This window comes from Pinus tabuliformis, chromosome 4_2 (genome assembly GCF_031772625.1).
Source record: "Pinus tabuliformis cultivar Carrire ecotype Pingquan chromosome 4_2, CPIR1, whole genome shotgun sequence".
In the NCBI taxonomy this organism is placed as follows: domain Eukaryota; kingdom Viridiplantae; phylum Streptophyta; class Pinopsida; order Pinales; family Pinaceae; genus Pinus; species Pinus tabuliformis.
Genome location: NC_142304.1, coordinates 795568217 through 795588375, shown reverse-complemented (window position 1 = coordinate 795588375; position 20159 = coordinate 795568217).

Here is a 20159-nt window from a genome sequence, read left to right as displayed (position 1 = left end):
AATTGGGCACAAATTTTGTCTAACAATTTAGCAAGAACAATAATTGAGTATAGAAGGAAAAGAAGTGTTGCTTCGAGGTTTTACCCTCAATTTTTTATGAGTGCCTATGTAATGGATGCAATTTGTTTCAGTTCAAAATTTTCTGTCATGGGATGGAAGTGGACTATTCAAAATCCACTTCCCATTCACATATACCATAAAGACATGTGGGAATCTAACTTTCAACCACATTTTTTCGAAATTTGTCATGGAGTTATGCTTCCTATCCACAAATGGCTTTATAATCGAGATGCCCCTAGGTTTTCCTAAGAAGCCGAGGTAGATATCCTCCTAGTGGCTAGATGGTTTGCGGAGGAGACATTTACATATATCAGGGTATTTGGCAGCATTATCTCCCCCCATGTCCTCCCATACTATGTTCTGGATAAATTGATCGCTAGAGAGATATCCTATCAAACAGTTAGTGAGGGAGGGATGGGTAAAACATTAAAGGAAGCAAAAAAGGCCATCTGGCCTACATTCCCTTTGCAGTGTGGAGCATTTGCATTACATGACCTAGGGCACGTATTTAAAGAAGCAGAAATTATGTTATCTCTACAATTACCTAAATTCCCTAGAAGGCAATATGACCCGTTCGACACTATCAAAGACTTTACCACCATGGTGAAAATAAAAGTATTCAATAATGAGGAATATGCATTTGATGACATATTTTTGCAGAAAAAAACCTTCAGAGAGGTGAAGCATATGGCACAATTACTTTTTTACCATGAAGATCTTGAAACCTTTTATGAGTATAGAGAAAGGAGGCTAACAAAGGTCCCATTGGACCAATTATTGATTGAACCAATAAGGGAGCCTACTCCTAGTGTAAGTATAGAAGGCAACTCTAAAGAAAATTATAAAACTAATTCTGGAGCAGAATCCCAAGAGAAATCTACCGAGGAATCAAAGAAGTCATCACAAAATGGTAAAAGCAGAAGCAGAGAGTCGGAAAAGGATACGGCCCAATCTACAGAGAAAATAGTTGAGCAAACTCCAACTAGCAAATAGGTTGAAATCCATGCCACCTCTACACAGCCAATAAAACCCCTGGTGATTGATTTAGAGGAATAATGGGACAACATTAATAAAAGGCTCAATACAGAGGAACAAACGCCAGAGTTGCAAACTCCACAACAGAAAAAAAAAAAAAAAAAAAAAAAAAAAAAAAAAAAAAAACCTCAGGAAATTACAGCAGAGGAGACTGTAAATACTCAAGAGGTAGAACACATCCCTATTACCCCCACCTCTGAAATTGTTTTGAGAATAGAGGAGATTCCCCCTCTAGATGTGTTTTATAGCCCACAATACAAGGCCATTGTTAAAATACAAAGGAAGGAAAGGAAGTTGGATTCTACAGTTGTTACTACCCCTAATAATGAACTGATGGATGTTCTCTGGAAAGAATCATCCATCGACCCATCTGCCAACCTTACTAGACTCTCACAGTTTGCAAGTGCCTATGCTACAACAACCATCGACAAAGCAACAGAGGTGCAAATGTTGCTTAAAGAAAAAGAAGATAAAATTTTGTCGCTTGAACAACAATTACAGCAAGAAAAATATGACCAGCAGGCAGAGATACAGTTAGCTAAGCTACAACAAGAGTTCGAGCAGATGCAAATAAAACATCAAACCAGCTTAGCAGAGAAGGAAGCACAAATACAAGGAATAACTAATCTACATAAAGATGATCCAAAAATTGATCAGTTTATTACTGAAGCACTCAGCCTTAACTCCCAGCTGATGCACCAAAAAGAACTATTATGCCAGAAGATTTCGCAATGGAATTCTTATTGCGAAACAAGCGACAAATTGACAAGTCAAGTCATGGAAATGAGACTTGAATATGATGAAATCTTGAAAAAAATCTCTAATCACCTGGAAGAATTCAGAAGATGGGAGAAAAGCTGACTTACCTAAACTAGAGGAGTCGCATAAAGAAATCTTATTTGCAAACTGGGATTCTCAGCTTAAAGAGGCAGAAAAGGCAACAGTAGACGCGGCAGTAGTAGCAAACAGTGTCATCGAAAATATTAATGAAAATTTACATAGCACCAACCTTGTGGCAGAATCCATTCCAGGTTTTCTTCCTAATGTAAAATAGCTTGAACTACAGTGGAGACAGGCAACAAAAGAAAAATCAAAAGCAATTAGGCAAACGACCAGGTTAAACTAGGAAGCATATTGGTGACATTTGGTGAAACCTCACAACCAGTGGATGACCCTGCGATGCCTAACCACTTCTACGGAGAAAATGGTGCCAACACTAACTGATGCCGTATTCACTCGACAGTTGAAAGCTAAAATGGGCCAACCGACAGAGCTCAAGCCCATGACAAACATTTGCAATCTAAAGGATCAAATGCAGAACAGTTAGTCACCATGCTCATTTCTATTTTAGTTTTATTTTTCATAATTTGAGGAAGGTCATTTAAACCTCCTCAACTATTTTTGTAATAATCTATTTTTAGTTTTATAGTTTAAGTATTTAAACCCCTCTCATGCATTTAAAGAGGGGTCTAGAAATTTTATCAGAAACCATCTTCAAAACATGCACTTTTGTTCCTTTGAGGAAGTTCTAGTGAAATTAATGGAACAGGATTTATTTTTATCTGATCTAGCATATTCTACTGAAATTTCACTTTTGTGCTCTTAGATGGTGTTGAATGGACTGAAAGTAGATCAATATTCTTGAATCACATGAGTAGGACGTATTATAAATGGTACTTTTATCTCGTAATTCTTTTTACTTATGTATCAAGCAATAATTTTTGTTCAAGTTGTTTATGTATGAAAGTTTGAATCTTGGTTTCCATTATTGCACTTTTGTATGATGATGATCTATATTTTATGCTAAATACATGAATAATTTCTTATGCGATATATCTTTCACAATCGTTTTGGCTAACTTTTTATATGAAATGATTATTGTTAAAACAAACTCATTTCTCATTGCAATTGAATGATCTTTATTATCAATTGTTTTTAGACATTATTGTAGATGGCATACATCAATTTACTCCCGGGTATAGTTATAATTAGATAGTGTTTAAATTAGGATAAAATGCATGTGATAATTAGTTTAGATTGGATCACTTCTAGCTTAAACATTACTCCAAAATATCACATATCACCCCATCAGCATAATCATAAAATAGATTGGGAAACTAGTCCCATTATCCCCAATCGAAGCCACTACTCCAAATGGAAAAGGAGTTGCCAACCAAGGACCAGATCAAGTGGTTTTCTCCCATGTTGAAGCAACGATTTTCGAGGCTTCAACATTTTGGCACTAGAAGGAGGGCCTGATTGTGAATGGAAAGTAAATCCAAATCAATAGGCCATTCTAAGAGCAAAACTCCCTCACCATCACCTCCAACTTCTCAAAAAAATTTCAAATACCCTGATCCTAAGCGAGAAGTTGCAAAGAAAGTTATAGAACCCACTATTGAAATCCCAAAAAAGCCATATTTTTCTTCTTCTATCGAAGCCCCTAGAGTCCAATCTTTGATTCATAAATTACAGGGGATTTTGTTATCTCTAGAAGGATCTGAGTTATCCCAAGATAGTGTTACCTCTTAGTTTACCCCATCTCAATGGTTAACGAGAGCACAAAGTGAAAATCTTTGAATCCCTTTATTCAAATTTCCTCTTCCAACCTGTAAGAAAGCTAAGAAAACACCATCTGAATCTCACAGCGAGGTTCTTTCATCATCTTCATTCATTTCGTCTATACCATCACAAGATCAATCATCCACCTCTCCACTCCATATCGTGATTCAGATAGTTACATGAACTACATTTTCCTCTACCCAATCACCTTCAACCACTGTTACACCTTCTGCTACTCACATACCATCAATGGCACAGAATCCTCCAAGGCCATGGACAAACCCAGGAGTTGTTAGGATGGCTGATCCTCTACATCAATTGCCAGCTCATCCAGCAAAATAGTTACCCAAATTCAATCCTGATAATGGCCTACTATCTAAGGAACATATAAAGAATTTCATGTTGTCCATTAACTTGAATGAAGTAGTGGAAGAAGATGTAGTTGTAAGATTATTCCCATATACTTTACAGGGAGCAGTAGGATCATGGTACTTCTCATTACCATCAGGTTCTATTAATAGTTGGGATGCTTTCCAAGAGCAATTTTTAACTAAATTTGGGGATGATAGATCCACAGCTACCCTAATCAATGATCTCTCCAATTTTAAATCTGAACCGAAAGAACCCATTAAGGACTTCAACTCTCGCTTCAATAAATTATTGAATAAGATACCAATGGTGTCTAAGCCCAGCGATGAGGTCCAAAATGAGTGGTATATTTATGCTCTACCGTCAAACACAGTTATCTTCGTTGATAGAGTTGCCAAACCAACTTTAGCTAAAAATATGAAAGAGGCAATAGCTATGGAAAAACGCATTCTAGTTGTAGAAAAGAAAAACACATTATAAGAACGAAATATAAGAAAGTAACCTTTAGGGATGACTCTAAGAAGAAACCACCAAAAGATCCTTTTGATCTTGAAGGGTTACAGAAATTCCTCAAGACCATGTTTAATGAAATGGTTGATATTAAAAAATAGCTAGCAGAGACTTCCTCTAAGAAATATTTTAGACCATTTAAAAGGAATTCCCCTGCGGATCCTAAACCTCCAAATGCTATATCAAATGTCGAATTAGATGGAGAGGAGAAAGAAGTTTCAACGAACGAAGAATAAACGGACAATGAAGAAGAGGCAGAATTACAAGTAATGTGGGATTTTATCCTTCCCAATGAAGAAACTCAAGAAGTATTCCCTGTTGCTACCCGAATTAAAAACCCTTTTGAATTGTCACAAACAAATTTAAAGTAGAAGGCTTCAATGCCACCTCCCAGGGAAAAAGCAACAGGTAAGAAATATTCACCAAAATCCACTCAAACTACTCCTACTCAATTGGATTCTTCACCTTCACCTAAAACTTTGATAGTTTCTGATGAAATGGAATATAATATTATTGATGATATGAAGAAAACTAGGGCAAACATCACCTTTCATGAGCTTAGCAAATTGAAGCATCAGCAGAAGCTACTTCTTAAAGAAATCAAAGCAGTACCTACTGCGTCGCTTCCTACCGCCGTGATCTCACAAGCTGCCCAAGAAATGGGAAGGCCCCCTAGCACCTCTTTAAACAAGATTGATCCAACCGACATCGCTCTAATTGGGGAATATCTAAATCTCATACTGTTGGCATTATGACATAGGTTTGGCGCTATGACACAGGTGTCGTCCTTGATGGCAACTCACTCAAATGACAGATCTCAGTTCAGGCTCTCAGAATGAAGGAAAAAGATATATACGCAAGTTCCTCTTAACCAAGTTGCGTATACACGCGGGATCGATGTTCAAAAGGTGCGTATACGTATGCACACACTTTCATGCAAGGAAAAGTGCGTACATGTGGGAAGACTTATTTTTGGTCCATGGTATTTAGTTCTTAGTATTTGGACCTATGGTTTTGGACCATGGTATCTTGTCCGAAATGTTGAACCTAGGTATTAGGTCCATGGTATTGATTCTTTATGGTTTTGGACCGTGGTATTGAGTAAGGACTAAAACTATAAAATGGAATGAGATTATTTGGCAAAGGCATTCACTAAAAGATTGAATATCTTATGAAGAGCAAGATCTAGAATACTGGTCATTGGGTTATGGTGCATAGCTGAATCTGAATCAAGGAGGAACCTGAGCGCTAGAAGAAGGATAAGTTCTATTGTTGGGTCAAGATCTTAAGGCTTGAATAGTAGTATCTTTGTGTGATTTTGATTTGTTATATTTGGCACATGACTTGATCTATAAATCTGATAATCTGGGTATAACTAATGGCTGAATAAGTGAAAAGGGTAAATTATCTTTTATAGATCTGTACACAGGTTCGACACAGTAGAGGCGCATATACACGCTGGTTCAGAAAGTCAAAGTTGCGTATATGCTTGTTGGCCTTAATACAGAAGCGTATGCATGCAGGTTATACATATTGAAGTAGCGTACGTCTCATGAAATATGTTTTAGCTACTTCTATTTATTGCTGCAGTGTTCTGGGTTCAGGATTGGTTTCTGGTTACTGTTAATGTATTCTGGTTACATCATTTAGAAAAGTAATTGGTTGGTTCAGTTTTGATAGAAGCAAAGGAGATTGGTTGATGCAGATGTATTTGATGTTTGATTATTGTAATTGATGGATCCAGTCTGAAAATTTATGAAACGTGGTCCCTGGAAGAAAAGAGAAGGTTGTAGCCTTTTGTAGGTCAGCACCTACATACTAGTACATCAGCTAGTACAAGAGCTAAGGGGGTTGTAGCTCCCTTCCAAGAGAAGCTGTAGAACGAGAGAAGGTTGTAGCCTTCTACAGGTAGCAACCTGCGTACTAGTATAAGACTAAACCAGTACATAAACATTGTAAAAATAAGCTTCTAATGAAAAGAAGATAGAGACGAATTACAGCAGGTGGCTTTCACCCACATTGGGTTTCCACCTTATATCTTGTGTTCTTATGTGTGACTGCCTATTCTATTTTACTTTTCCTGGTTACTGTTTATATGGTTTTATGCACAGATTAATGATCAACATCTAAAGAATAATTTAAATTACAAGTCTGTTGGTTATACGCTAGTTTCCTTAAATGTAGTTGCATACATACGTGGTTATTACTAACTGAAGTAGCGTATACAAATCTGATTGTGAAATGAAAAATAATTGACCTGATAATACTGATTCACCCCCCCCCCCCCCTTTCAGTATTATTTCCAACAATTGGTATCAGAGCAGGTCCTTCAGAAGAAGCTCGATCGCTTGAAGGAAGATCTATCATCATGAGCAACTACAAAAAGGAGGCATCTATCAGGCCACCAATATTTGATGGAAGCAACTTCGTCTATTGGAAGGTAAGAATCACAGCCTATCTTCAATCTCTTGGTAAAGAAGTTTGGGATATCGTGGGAACAGGATACACATTTCCATCAGCAACTCCTACAAATACGGCTGGTAAGAAGCAATATGAAACAAATGCAAAGGCTATCAATACTCTATTAGGGAGTGTATCTCAATCAGAATTCGTCAAGGTTATGCAGCTCAAAACTGTAAAAGAAATATGGGACAAGATCGTTCTGAGTTATGAAGGAGATGATCAGGTAAAACGTGCAAAACTACAAACTCTCATAATTCAATATGAAAATCTCAGAATGCACAATGATGAATGTGTGGCTAATTATTTCTTACATATAGATGAGATTGTTAATCATATGAAAAACTTGGTTGAAGAGGTAAAAGAAGTTACTTTGGTTGAAAAATTTCTAAGATATTTGTCTTCTAAGTTTGAATCAAAAGTCTCTACCATAGAAGAAAATCAGAATCTACAGAGCATTACCATGTCACAGCTGCACGAAATCCTAACTGCTTTCGAAATGAGAAAAGGGGGACCATCGGACATGAGAGAATCTGCATTCAAAGCCTTAGGAAAAGGAGAATACAATGAGCCAGGACATATGTCAGAAGGAGAGGAAGAATCAAACTTTGTCAAGAACCTTAAATGGGGTTTTGGAAGATTTAGAGGTAAGCTACCTTTTAAATGCTTTGCTTGTGGAAGAGTCGGTCACTATGCAGCCAAGTGTCCTCATAAAGATAAGCTTGATAAAGGTAAGGAACCAATTAGATGGAACAGAAAACAGAATGTAAGTAAGAAGAGCTATTATACACATGAAGACAGTGATGGATTTTCAATTAGTGATGAAGATGAACAATGTAATGATTATAGACTTTTGATGGCTTTTGAAGATGATGATTTCTTGGATGCTATAGATGAAAATGATCTCTATGAAGAAATTTCTAAAATTAAAATCTATTTAGAAGAAAAGAGTATGATTATAGACACTCTAATATTCCAACTTGCTAAAAGGGAAAAACACAATGAAAAGTTAGAATGTGAAATTGTGGGACTTAGAAAAGATATTGAGAAAGCAAAAGCTCTTAATCTTAGATTTGCTAAAGGATCTGAAACTTTAGATGAGATTATCAAAGTGCAGCGTTCTCCATTAATCAAGATAGGTCTAGGATATATTGAAGAAGCATCTCAAGCACAGAAGCCATCCACCTCCAAAAGTTATCTTGATGCAGCAAGGAGAAGTGAACAGGTAGACAATCGACAGCAAAGACATAAAGCAGATCACCAGGTAAATCAGCGTCAATCTACTTCAAGGATGAACAAAAGCTACAAACAACCACAGGTAAATCATTCTCAATTTGCTTCAAGAATGAATGTCTATGGAAACTACAATCGCCTAGATGGAAGGTTCGATAATCACAGGAATTTCTTCAAGGGCCAATGTTTCTCTTATCATAACTTTGGACACAAAGCAGCTCGATGTGTTGCCTACAAGACCATCATGACCAGAGAAGCACGAAATCAAAGGAGTGTGACTGGAATCATGAAAAGAACCTACAATAACTTTTCTGCTCTTGAAAATGAAATAGAATGTTCTATTTGTAACAACTTTGGTCATGAAGATTCTGAATGCAAGAGTAGGTTTCAACAAATAGCTCAGAAGTAGCAAGCTTCATTGAGTCCCAGAACATGGAGGAAGAAAGAAATGCAACCAAAAAGATGTGGTATAGCCTTATATGTAGAAGGATAGGAAAATCAGTGGTACATCGACAGCGGATGCTCGAAACATATGACAGGTGATAAAGAAAAACTTTAGTCATATAGTGCCTTAGAAAAGGAAAGGAAGGTCTCATTTGGAAATGACACCCCTGCACTCATAAAAGGTAAAGGTTCTGTGCTTTTGAAAGAAAAGGTCAAAGCTGGAAATGTTATGTATGTTGATGGCTTAAAGCATAATCTATTGAGTGTCATTCAAATGTGTGATCAAGGAAATGAGGTAATATTTCGATCAAATGGATGTATTGTTTGTGATCTTGATACAGGAGAAACAATGATCAAAGGCATAACAACTCCAAATAATTTATACATACTCAAGGGAGGGCAACAACAATGCTATCTACGCAAGAATGATGAACATTGGCTATGGCACAGAAGATTGGGGCATCTAAGCTTCTCTCAGATAAGGAAAGCATGCAAATATCAGGCAGTTCATGATCTCCCTGACATCAGAATTCTAGACAATACAATATGCAAATCATGTCAATTTGGTAAGCAAAATAGAACTAACTTCCCTTAGAAGGAAGGATCAGCAAGTAAGCCACTTGAACTTGTCCATACAGATGTATGTGGTCCATCCAGGAAAAGGTCACCTCGAGGAGAAGAATACTTCATATTGTTTATTGATGATTTTTCTAGGATGTGTTGGATAGGACTTCTGAAGCATAAAGACGAATCTTTTGAAAAGTTCAAAGCATTCAAAGCCTTGGTTGAAAACGAATCAGATCGCAAAATTAAATGCCTCAGGTCTGATCGAGGAGGGGAATTTACCTCGGATGAATTTTTCGATTTTTGTGAAGAACATGGAATAAGAAGGGAATTCTCTACTCCAAGGAATCCTCAACAAAATGGAGTAGTAGAAAGGATGAACATAATGGTTCAACAAATGGCTCATGCTATGCTTGATGAGTTTGGATCTCCTGCAACCTTCTGAGGTGAATCTGCATTTGTTGTCATTACTATTCTCAACAAGACAAACGTCCGAGTGAACAACACTCAAACTCCTCATGAACTTTGGTATGGTAAGACTCCTACGGTAAAATACTTCAAGATTTTCGGAAGCAAATGTTACATCAAAAGGACTAATGAAAACCTTGGCAAGTTTGAACCTAGAGCAGATGAAGGCATTCTCCTTGGTTACTCTCCCCAAAGCAAAGGATATAAGTGTTACAATAAAAGACTTCGAAAAAATGTTGAAAGTATTGATGTAGTGGTTGATGAAGAAGGAAACATTCCAAGGGAGGTAAAATCCGAATATTTCGAAGATGATGAGGACTATCGTTCAACATCAAATCATACTAATGATGAAGAAGAAACCTATGAGGCACCAGAAGAACAGATAAGGGTAGAAGAAAAGACTCCATCTAGTACGTCTAGAAGAATCATCCAGAAACTCAAATTTTGGGACAGAAAGAGGCAGGTGTTCAAAACAAGAAGAACTATTTCAGAAGCTTCAAGCTATCTAGCATTGCTCTCCTCCACTGAACCTCGAAATGTAAAGTGAAACATGCAAAGATGAATGCTGGGTCAAGGCCATGAATGAAGAACTTGAGCAGATTGAAAAGAATAAAACCTGGGAGTTGTGTTCCTAGACAAATGATAAGAATGTCATAGGACAAAATGGATATTCAAAAACAAGTTGAATGAGAATGGAGATGTTATTAGAAACAAGGCAATACTTGTTTTGTAAAGGGTATGCTCAACAAGAAGGTATAGACTTTGAAGAAAACTTTTGCAACCAGTTGCTAGACTTGAAGTGATAAGAATGTTTCTTGCTCTTTCTAGCTTTCAGAAGTTCAAAGTATATGAAATGGACATGAAATCTGCCTTTCTGAATGGAGACTTGGAAGAAGAAGTGTATATTGAGCAACCAGATGGGTTTATCCTTGGAAATGATCCAAAACTTGTATGCAGACTCAAAAAGGATCTCTATGGCCTTAAATAGGCTCCAAGGGCTTGGTATTATCGTCTGGATAAGTACCTCCATCAACAAGGTTTTACTAAAGGATCAACAGATAGCAATCTATATATAAAAACTAACGATGATAAGTTGCTAATAACTGTGTATGTTGATGATATCATCTTTAGTAATGCAAAAAGAATTCGAAATGTCCTTACTTGGTGAGCTCGCATATTTTCTTGGTTTACAAGTCCAACAAAACAAAGACGGTATCTTTCTATCACAAACCAATTACCTCAAGCAGATCTTGAAGAAATATGGGATGGAGGATTCGAAACCAGTATGTACCCCTATGGTAACAGGATGCAACCTCAGCGCAAATGATGAATCAGCAGCAGTGCATCAACCAACCTATACATCCATCATTGGGAGTCTGCTCTATTTAACAGGTACCCAACCAGACATCATGCATGCAGTGGGAATAGTTGGAAGATTCCAGGAAAATCCAAAGGAAGCACACCTTCAGGTAGTTAAGAGGATCTTCAAATATCTTCAAGGAACACAAAACTATGGTTTATGGTATCCTAGAGACACAGATCTCACACTTCATGCATATACAGATGCAGATTGGGCAGGAAGCGTGGATGACAGAAAAAGCACTAGTGGTGGTGCATTCTTTATGGGTTCCAAATTAGTATCTTGGTTCAACAAGAAACAAAGTTCAATTGCATTATCTATAGTTGAAGCAGAATATGTGGCTGCTGCATCTTGCTGCACAAAACTCCATTGGATGATGCAAACATTGCAAGACATTCAAATCACTTGTACTCCACCTATCTCCATTTTTTGTGATAATACAAGTGCAATCAGTATTTCAACGAATCCAGTCATGCATTTGAAGACCAAGCACATTCCTATCAAATATCATTTTCTCCGAGAACAAGTGCTTGAATAAAAGGTCAAACTGGAGTATGTTCCCTCCAAAGAACAAGTTGTTGATATACTCACCAAACCACTACCTAGGGAGACATTTGAATATCTCAGACAGAAACTGGGAGTAGTTGATGCATCATCTTGCTGTTGAAATTATCTGTTTCAAAGATCAGTGGTTGTACGCAAGTTTCATGAAGCGTATCCGCGTACATACGCAGGTTTATGTGTTGGCATTATGAGACAAGTGTTGTCCTTGATGGCAAACCTCACTGATGACAAATCATAGTGCAGAAGGTCAGCAGCAAGGAATTGATGATCAGACTATAAGAAGAAGAGAAAATTCATATACGCAGGTTCATCAAGCCCAAGTCGCGTGTACACGCAGGTTGCTTCATTCAGAAAAAGCGCGTGTATGTGGAAAACTCTTTTTGGTCCGTGGCGGTTATTCCTTGGAAGTTGTGCCTATGGTTTCGGACCATGGTGTCTCGACGGATGTGTCGATCCCTAGTTTTGATTTATGGTTTTGGATTTGTATGGTTTTGGCTCGTGGTATTGAGCAAGGCCTAAGGCTATATAAGGAGAAGAAGATCATTAGGCAAAGGTATCTGAAATGTCTTGAATATCTGATGAGTATTAGATCCAATATGCAGGTTATTGGTTGATGGTGTATTGCTTGATCTGAGCTAAGGAGAGATCTCATCGGTTGATGGAGAACAAGATCTAAGGAGAGATCGGGATCAAATGGTTTGAAATGAACTATCTTTATATGGTTGATTATGCGAATTTCTAGATCTGCATACTAAGCAATGTTATGTTCTGGTATAGTACTGAAATCTGGTACAGCTGCAAGTTATGAAAATTTATTTTTAGATCTGTACGCAGTTGTCTTCGGTAAAACCGCATGTATACATGGGTTGCCTTCATAGTAGTAGCGTATATCTTTTGGAGCTTGATTTTTGTTGCTGCACTATCTGACTGTTATTGCAGATTCTGTAGTCTGCTCTGTGTCTGGTGACTAGGTTTGACAGGGTTTCAGTGGTCAGTGATTCAAAGATTGATGATGCTAGTATTGGTTGTTTTATATGATTGTGAATGAATCATGGTCTTCAGATTGTAATGTTGTGCTTCAGGAGTATCCAGTCTGAAAATTGATGAAAAGTGTACCTGAAGGAAAGAAGATTGTAGGTCAGCACCTACGTACTAGTATCTTAGCTAGTACAAGAGCAAAGGGGGTTGGAGCTCCCTTCCAAGGAAGTTTGGAGAACGAGAGAAGGTTGAAGCCTTCTGCAGTTGTAGCCTGCGTATTGGTATAAGGCTGCACCAGTACAAAAGATTGTAAACTGAAATTCTTATTAAAGAAAGATAGAGACAACGACTTGCAGCAGGTGGTTTTCACCCACATGGGGTTTCCACCTTATATCATGGTGTTCATGTGTGTGGCTTTTGTTTGATGATCTGTTCTGTTATACTGCATCTGTTTACTCTTAATATGGTGAATGATGACCTGATGCACTTAACTGAAGATAAACTAACTAAATTATAGGTTTTCTGGTTATACGTTGTTTTCCTTAGACACAGTAGCGTGTACACGCTGGTTCACTTAACTGAAGTAGCGTATATGTTTCTGAGCATTGAAAAATTTTTATTGATCTGATAATACTGATTCACCCCCCCCCCCCCTTCAGTATTATTCCCAACAATTGGTATCAAGCAGGTCCTTCAGAGAAGCTTGATCGCTTGAAGGTAGATCGTTCATCATGAGCAACTACGAGAGAGAAGCATCAATCAGGCCACCGGTTTTTGATGGGACAAACTTCAATTATTGGAAGGTAAGGGTTACTGCCTATCTTCAATCTCTTGGTACAGAAGTTTGGGACATCGTAGAAACAGGCTACACTTTTCCTTCAGCTACTCCTACAGATGCAGCTGAGAAAAAGAAGTATGAAACAAATGCGAAAGCAGTTAGTACCCTATTAGGATGTATATCCCAAACGGAATTCATGAAGGTAATGCACTACAAATCCGCAAAAGAGATATGGGACAAAATTGTCACGAGCTATGAAGGAGATGAACAGGTAAAGCGTGCTAAACTTCAAACTCTCAGGATTCAATATGAGACTCTCAAGATGTATAATGATGAAAGTGTGGCTAACTATTTTCTTCGGGTAGATGAGATTGTTAATTGTATGAAAAATTTGGGTGAAGAAATAAAAGAGGCTATAGTGGTTGAAAAGGTTCTAAGATCATTGTCCCCCAAATTTGAATCTAAAGTATCTGCAATAGAAGAAAAGGAAAATCTACGAATTCTTACTATGTCTCAGCTACATGGAATTCTAACTGCTTATGAAATGAGAAAGGGAGGTCCATCAGACAGAAGAGAAACTGCTTTCAAGGCATCAGGCAAAGAAGATTATTATGAAGCAAGCCACATCCCAGAAGAAGAGGAAGAAGAATCAAATTTTGTCAGAAATCTTCAAAGGGTTCTGGAAGGTTCAGAGGTAAGTTACCTTTTAAATGCTTTTCTTGTGGAAGAGTAGGTCATTATGCTGCAAAATGTCCTTATAAGGATAAAGGAAAGAACCTGCTAGATGGAACAAGAAACAAAGTGCAAATAAGAAAAGCTACTACACTCATGAAGATAGTGATGGTCTATCGAATAGTGATGAAGATGAACGAGGTAATGAATATAAGTTGTTAATGGCATTTGAAGATGATGATTATATGGATGCTATAGATGTGGATAATCTTTATGATGAAATTACTAGACTCAAGAGATGTATAGAAGAAAAGAATATGATCATTGATACTCTACAATTTCAAATTGATGAAAAGGAAAAACATCTTGAAAAACTAGAAGGTGAAATTGTTGGTCTTAGAAAAGAGATTGAGAAAACAAAAGCTATTAATCTTAAATTTGTTAAAGGATCTGAAACCTTGGATGAGATTATCTATGTGCAGCGATCTCCTCTGATCAAGATAGGTCTTGGATATCATGGAGAAACATCTCAAGCCTCTACCTCTAAAAGTTATCTTGATGCAGCAAGGAAAGCGAGCAAAGGCCAAATAAAAGTAATCAGGTGAATCAAGGACAGTTTACCTCAAGAACAAATAAAGACCATCAAGAAATTTGGGGACAAACTACCTTAAGGACAGACAGAAGCTACAATCAGCCACAGGTAAAATCTTCCCAATTTGCTCCAAGAATAAATAGAAGCTACAATCGTTGGATGATAGATCTGATTATCGCAGAATTTTCTTTAATGGCCAATGCTTTTCTTGCCATAACTTCGGTCACAAAGCAGCTCAATGTGTTGCATACAAGACAATCATGACTAGAGAAGCTCAAAAGCAAGGGAGAATGACTGAAACCATGAAAAGGACTTATAACAACTTTTCGGTTCTTGAAAATGAATTTGAATGCTCTATTTGTAATAACTTTGGTCATGAAGACTCTGAATGCAGGAGCAGGTTCCGGAAGACAATTCAGAAGGAGCAAAACTCAAATGTCAGAACATGGAGAATAAAGGAACCACAACCAGAAAGATGTGGGATAGCCTTTTATGCAGAAGATCAAGAAAGTCTATGGTATATTGACAGCGGATGTTCGAAGCATATGACAGGGGACAAAGAAAAGCTTGAGTCATATACCGCATTAGAAAAAGGGAAGAAAGTTTCTTTTGGAAACGATATCTCTGCAGCCATAAAAGGAAAAGGTGTGGCTCCATTGAAAGAGAAGGTCAAAGCTGGAAATGTTTTGTATGTTGATGGATTGAAGCATAATCTTCTGAGTGTCAGTCAGATGTGCGATCAAGGAACAGAGGTAATATTTAGATCAAATGGATGTTGTGTTCGTGATCTTGATACAGGTAAAACAGTGATCAAAGGAAGAAGGACTCCAAATAATCTATACATATTTGAAGAAGGACCACAACAATGCTATTTGAGCAAGGATGATGAACACTGGCTATGGCATCGAAGGTTGGGGCATCTAAGCTTTTCACAAATAAGGAAAGCATGCAAATATCAGGCAGTTCGTGGTCTTCCAGATATCAAAATTCCAGACAACACTATATGTAAATCTTGTCAGTTTGGAAAGCAAACCAGAACTAACTTTCCAGAGAAGGAAGGATCAGCTAGCATGCTCTTCTAGTACATACAGATACATGCGTTCATTCAGAAAAAAAACACCTCGAGGAGAAGAATACTTGATATTATTCATTGACGATTTCTCCAGGTTTGTCTGGTTAGGACTTATGAAGCACAAAGATGAAGCATTCGAAAAATTCAAATCCTTCAAAGCCTTGGTTGAAAATGAATCAGGACACAAAATTAAGTGCCTCAGATCTGACAGAGGTGGGGAGTTTACCTCAAACGAATTTTTCGATTTCTGTGAAGAACATGGGATAAGAAGAGAATTCTCTACAGCTAGAACTCCTCAGCAAAATGGGTGGTGGAAAGAATGAACAGAACAATCCAACAAATGGCTCGTGCTATGCTTTATGAATCAGTACTCCCGCAACTTTCTGGGGTGAAGCTGCACATGCTGCGGTTATTATTCTTAACAAAACAAATGTCTGAGTAAACAGCACTCAAACACCTCATGAGCTCTGGAGTGGTGAGACTCCTTCGGTGAAGCACTTCAAAATATTTGGGAGCAAATGTTATATTAAGAATACTGATGGGCAACTTGGCAAACTTGAACCGAGAGCAGATGAAGGCATTCTTCTTGGTTATTCTCCATATAGCAAAGCATACAAGTGCTACAATAAAAGACTTGGCAGAATTGTTGACAGCATTGATGTAGTGGTTGATGAAAAGGGATATATTCCTAGGCAAGTTCATCATGAATACATTGAAGAAGATGAAGGCTACACTCAAAGGCAGAATGATGAAGAAGAAGAACCAGAGGAGCAGGCAAGAATAGAAGAGAAGACGCCATCCAGATATGTTCAAAAGAATCATCCAGAATCTCAGATTGTGGGGTAGAAAGAAGCAGGAATACAAACAAGAAGAAGAATTGCAGAAGCCTCAAGCTATTTGGCATTACTCTCTTCCACTGAACCACAAAATGTGAAAGAGGCATGCAAAGATGAATGTTGGGTCAAAGCAATGGATGAAGAACTTGAGCAGATCGAAAAGAACAACACTTGGGAACTGGTTCCTAGACCAAAAGATAAGAATGTCATAGGGACAAAATGGGTCTTCAAGAATAAATTGAATGAAAATGGAGAAGTAATTAGAAACAAGGCCAGACTTGTTTGTAAAGGGTATGCGCAGCAAGAAGGGATAGATTTTGAGGAGACCTTTGCTCCTGTAGCAAGACTTGAGGCCATCCGAATGTTCCTTGCTCTCTCAAGCTTTCAAAACTTCAAGGTATTTCAAATGGACGTGAAATCAGCCTTTCTGAATGGAGACTTAGAAGAAGAAGTATATGTTGAGCAGCCAGATGGTTTCATTCTTGGGAATGATCCAAACCTTGTATGCAAATTAAAAAAGGCTCTCTATGGTCTCAAACAAGCTCCAAGGGCTTGGTACTATCGATTGGACAAATATCTTCACCAACAAGGCTTTTCAAAAGGATCAGCAGATAGCAATCTCTATATAAAAATTGAAAATAACAAATTACTAATAATTGTTGTTTATGTAGATGATATTATCTTTGGCAGCAATGAAGAGACTATGAGTCAAAACTTTGCCTTGGTTATGCAGAAAGAATTCGAAATGTCACTACTTGGAGAATTGACATACTTTCTTGGATTGCAAATCCAACAAAATGGAGGCATCTTCTTGTCTCAAACCAAGTACCTCAAGCAGATCTTGAAGAAGTATGGCATGGAAGATTCAAAGCCAGTATGTACACCCATGGTTACAAGATGCAGCCTCAGTGCAAATGATGAATCAGCAGCAATTCATCAACCAACTTATAGATCCATGATTGGGAGTTTGCTTTATTTGACAGGTACCCACCCGACCAGACATCATGCATGCAGTCGGAATAGTTGGGAGATTTCAGGCAAATCCAAAGGATACTCATCTTCAGGCAGTGAAGAGAATCTTCAAATATCTTCAAGGGACACAAAATTATGGATTATGGTATCCTAGAGATACAGATCTCACACTTCATGCTTATACAAGATGCAGATTGGGCCGGAAGCGTGGATGACAGAAGAGCACAAGTGGTGGTGCATTCTTTATGGGCTCCAGATTAGTATCTTGGTTCAGCAAGAAACAGAGTTCGATTGCCTTATCTACAGCTGAAGCAGAATATGTGGCTGCGGCATCTTGTTGCACACAACTTCTTTGGATGATGCAGACCTTGCAGGATTTTCAAATCACTTGCACTTCACCAGTCTCTATCTTATGTGATAATACAAGTGCAATCAGCATTTCAAAGAATCCAGTCATGCAATCAAAGACCAAGCACATACCAATCAAGTACCATTTTCTTTGGGAACAAGTGCTTGAGCAGAAGGTCAAGTTGGAGTATGTTCCTTCTAAGGAACAAGTTGCTGATATTCTCACAAAACCACTGCCCAGGGAAACTTTTGAATATCTCAGACAAAAGCTGGGAGTAGTTGATGCTTCATCCTGTTGTTGAAGCTTGTCTGTTCTACAGAAAATTTGGTATACACAAGTTACGTAAGGGATATCCGCGTATATACGCCGATTTATACTGGGAAAGTCGCGTGTATGGGGTACGCGTGTTGCAGAAAGCATATCCGCGTGCATACGCCGTTTTTTGCAGGAGAAGTCGCGTATATGGAGTTCTGAACAGCAAGGGCAGACTCTGGTCGGAGAAGGTCTGAGATGGGTATGCCAGAATCCTTCAGGCACAGGTTCAGGGGGAGCAGCAGGCACAGGTTCAGAGGGAGCAGATTAAAGTTTCATAAAGCATTGTTGGCATTTAGATGCTTTTGGTTCTAGTACACAACTGTTGTTGGTTTCAGGAGAAGGAGCTCAGAAGGAAATCTTGGATGCTGATCTAAAAGAGGTGTATCAGATGTTGCTTGTGACTTTCATAAGTCTTGGTCTAGATTTGTTGTCTCTATGTCATGTATCTCTTCTGTGATATCTCTTTTATGGTGTCAAGGTCATGTAACGGCCTATGTTGATTTCCCCACTATGCCTGGGATGGATGAATGATGTAATGTTATTGGTTATTATATTTCTGGTGTATCTCCTCTTGGTTGGGAGTATGGATGCATGCATTGAGTCTTTTGGTGATAGGAAGGTCCTTTATGATGTATAAGTCTTGGTTCATTTGAAGAACATCTTTTGCAGATCTTGCCTACAGTCAGGGGGAGCATGTTCAGCACAGCAAAGCAGAGAAATCAGCATGTACTCAGGGGGAGCACAGCCCTTTGCCCTTGATGACAAAGGGGGAGAATGATTCTAAGGATCTTGGGGTTGCCATCAAGTCCAAAGGGGGAGATTGTTGGCATTATGAGACAAGTGTTATCCTTGATGGCAAACCTCACTGATGACAAATCATAGTGCAGAAGGTTAGCAGCAAGGAATTGATGATCAGACTATAAGAAGAAGAGAAAATTCATATACGCAGGTTCATCAAGCCCAAGTCGCGTGTACACGCAGGTTGGCTTCAGTAAAAGCGCGTGTATGTGGAAAACTCTTTTTTGGTCCGTGGCGGTTATTCCTTGGAAGTTGTGCCTATGGTTTCGGACCATGGTGTCTCGACGGATGTGTCAATCCCTAGTTTTGAGTTGATGGTTTTGGATTTGTATGGTTTTGGCTCGTGGTATTGAGCAAGGCCTAAGGCTATATAAGGAGAAGAAGATCATTAGGCAAAGGTATCTAAAATGTCTTGAATATCTGATGAAGTATTAGATCCAATATGCAGGTTATTGGTTGATGGTGTATTGCTTGATCTGAGCTAAGGAGAGATCTCATTGGTTGATGGAGAACAAGATCTAAGGAGAGATCGGGATCAAATGGTTTGAAATGAACTATCTTTATATGGTTGATTATGCGAATTTCTAGATCTGCATACTGACGCAATGTTATGTTCTGGGTATAACTGAAATCTGGTACAGCTGCAAGTTATGAAAATTTATTTTTAGATCTGTACGCAGGTTGTCTTCGGTAAAACCGCGTGTATACACGGGTTGCCTTCATAGTAGTAGCGTATATCTTTTGGAGCTTGATTTTTGGGTTGCAGCTGGATCTGACTGTTATTGCAGAGTTCTGTAGTCTGCTCTGTGTTCTGGTGACTAGGTTTGACAGGGTTTCAGTGGTTCAGTGATTCAAAGATTGATGATGCTAGTATTGGTTGTTTTATATGATTGTGAATGAATCATGGTCTTCAGATTGTAATGTTGTGCTTCAGGAGTATCCAGTCTGAAAATTGATGAAAAGTGGTACCTGAAGGAAAGAAGATTGTAGGTCAGCACCTATGTACTAGTATCTTAGCTAGTACAAGAGCAAAGGGGGTTGGAGCTCCCTTCCAAGGAAGTTTGGAGAACGAGAGAAGGTTGAAGCCTTCTGCAGGTTGTAGCCTGCGTACTGGTATAAGGCTGCACCAGTACAAAAGATTGTAAACTGAAATTCTTATTAAAGAAAG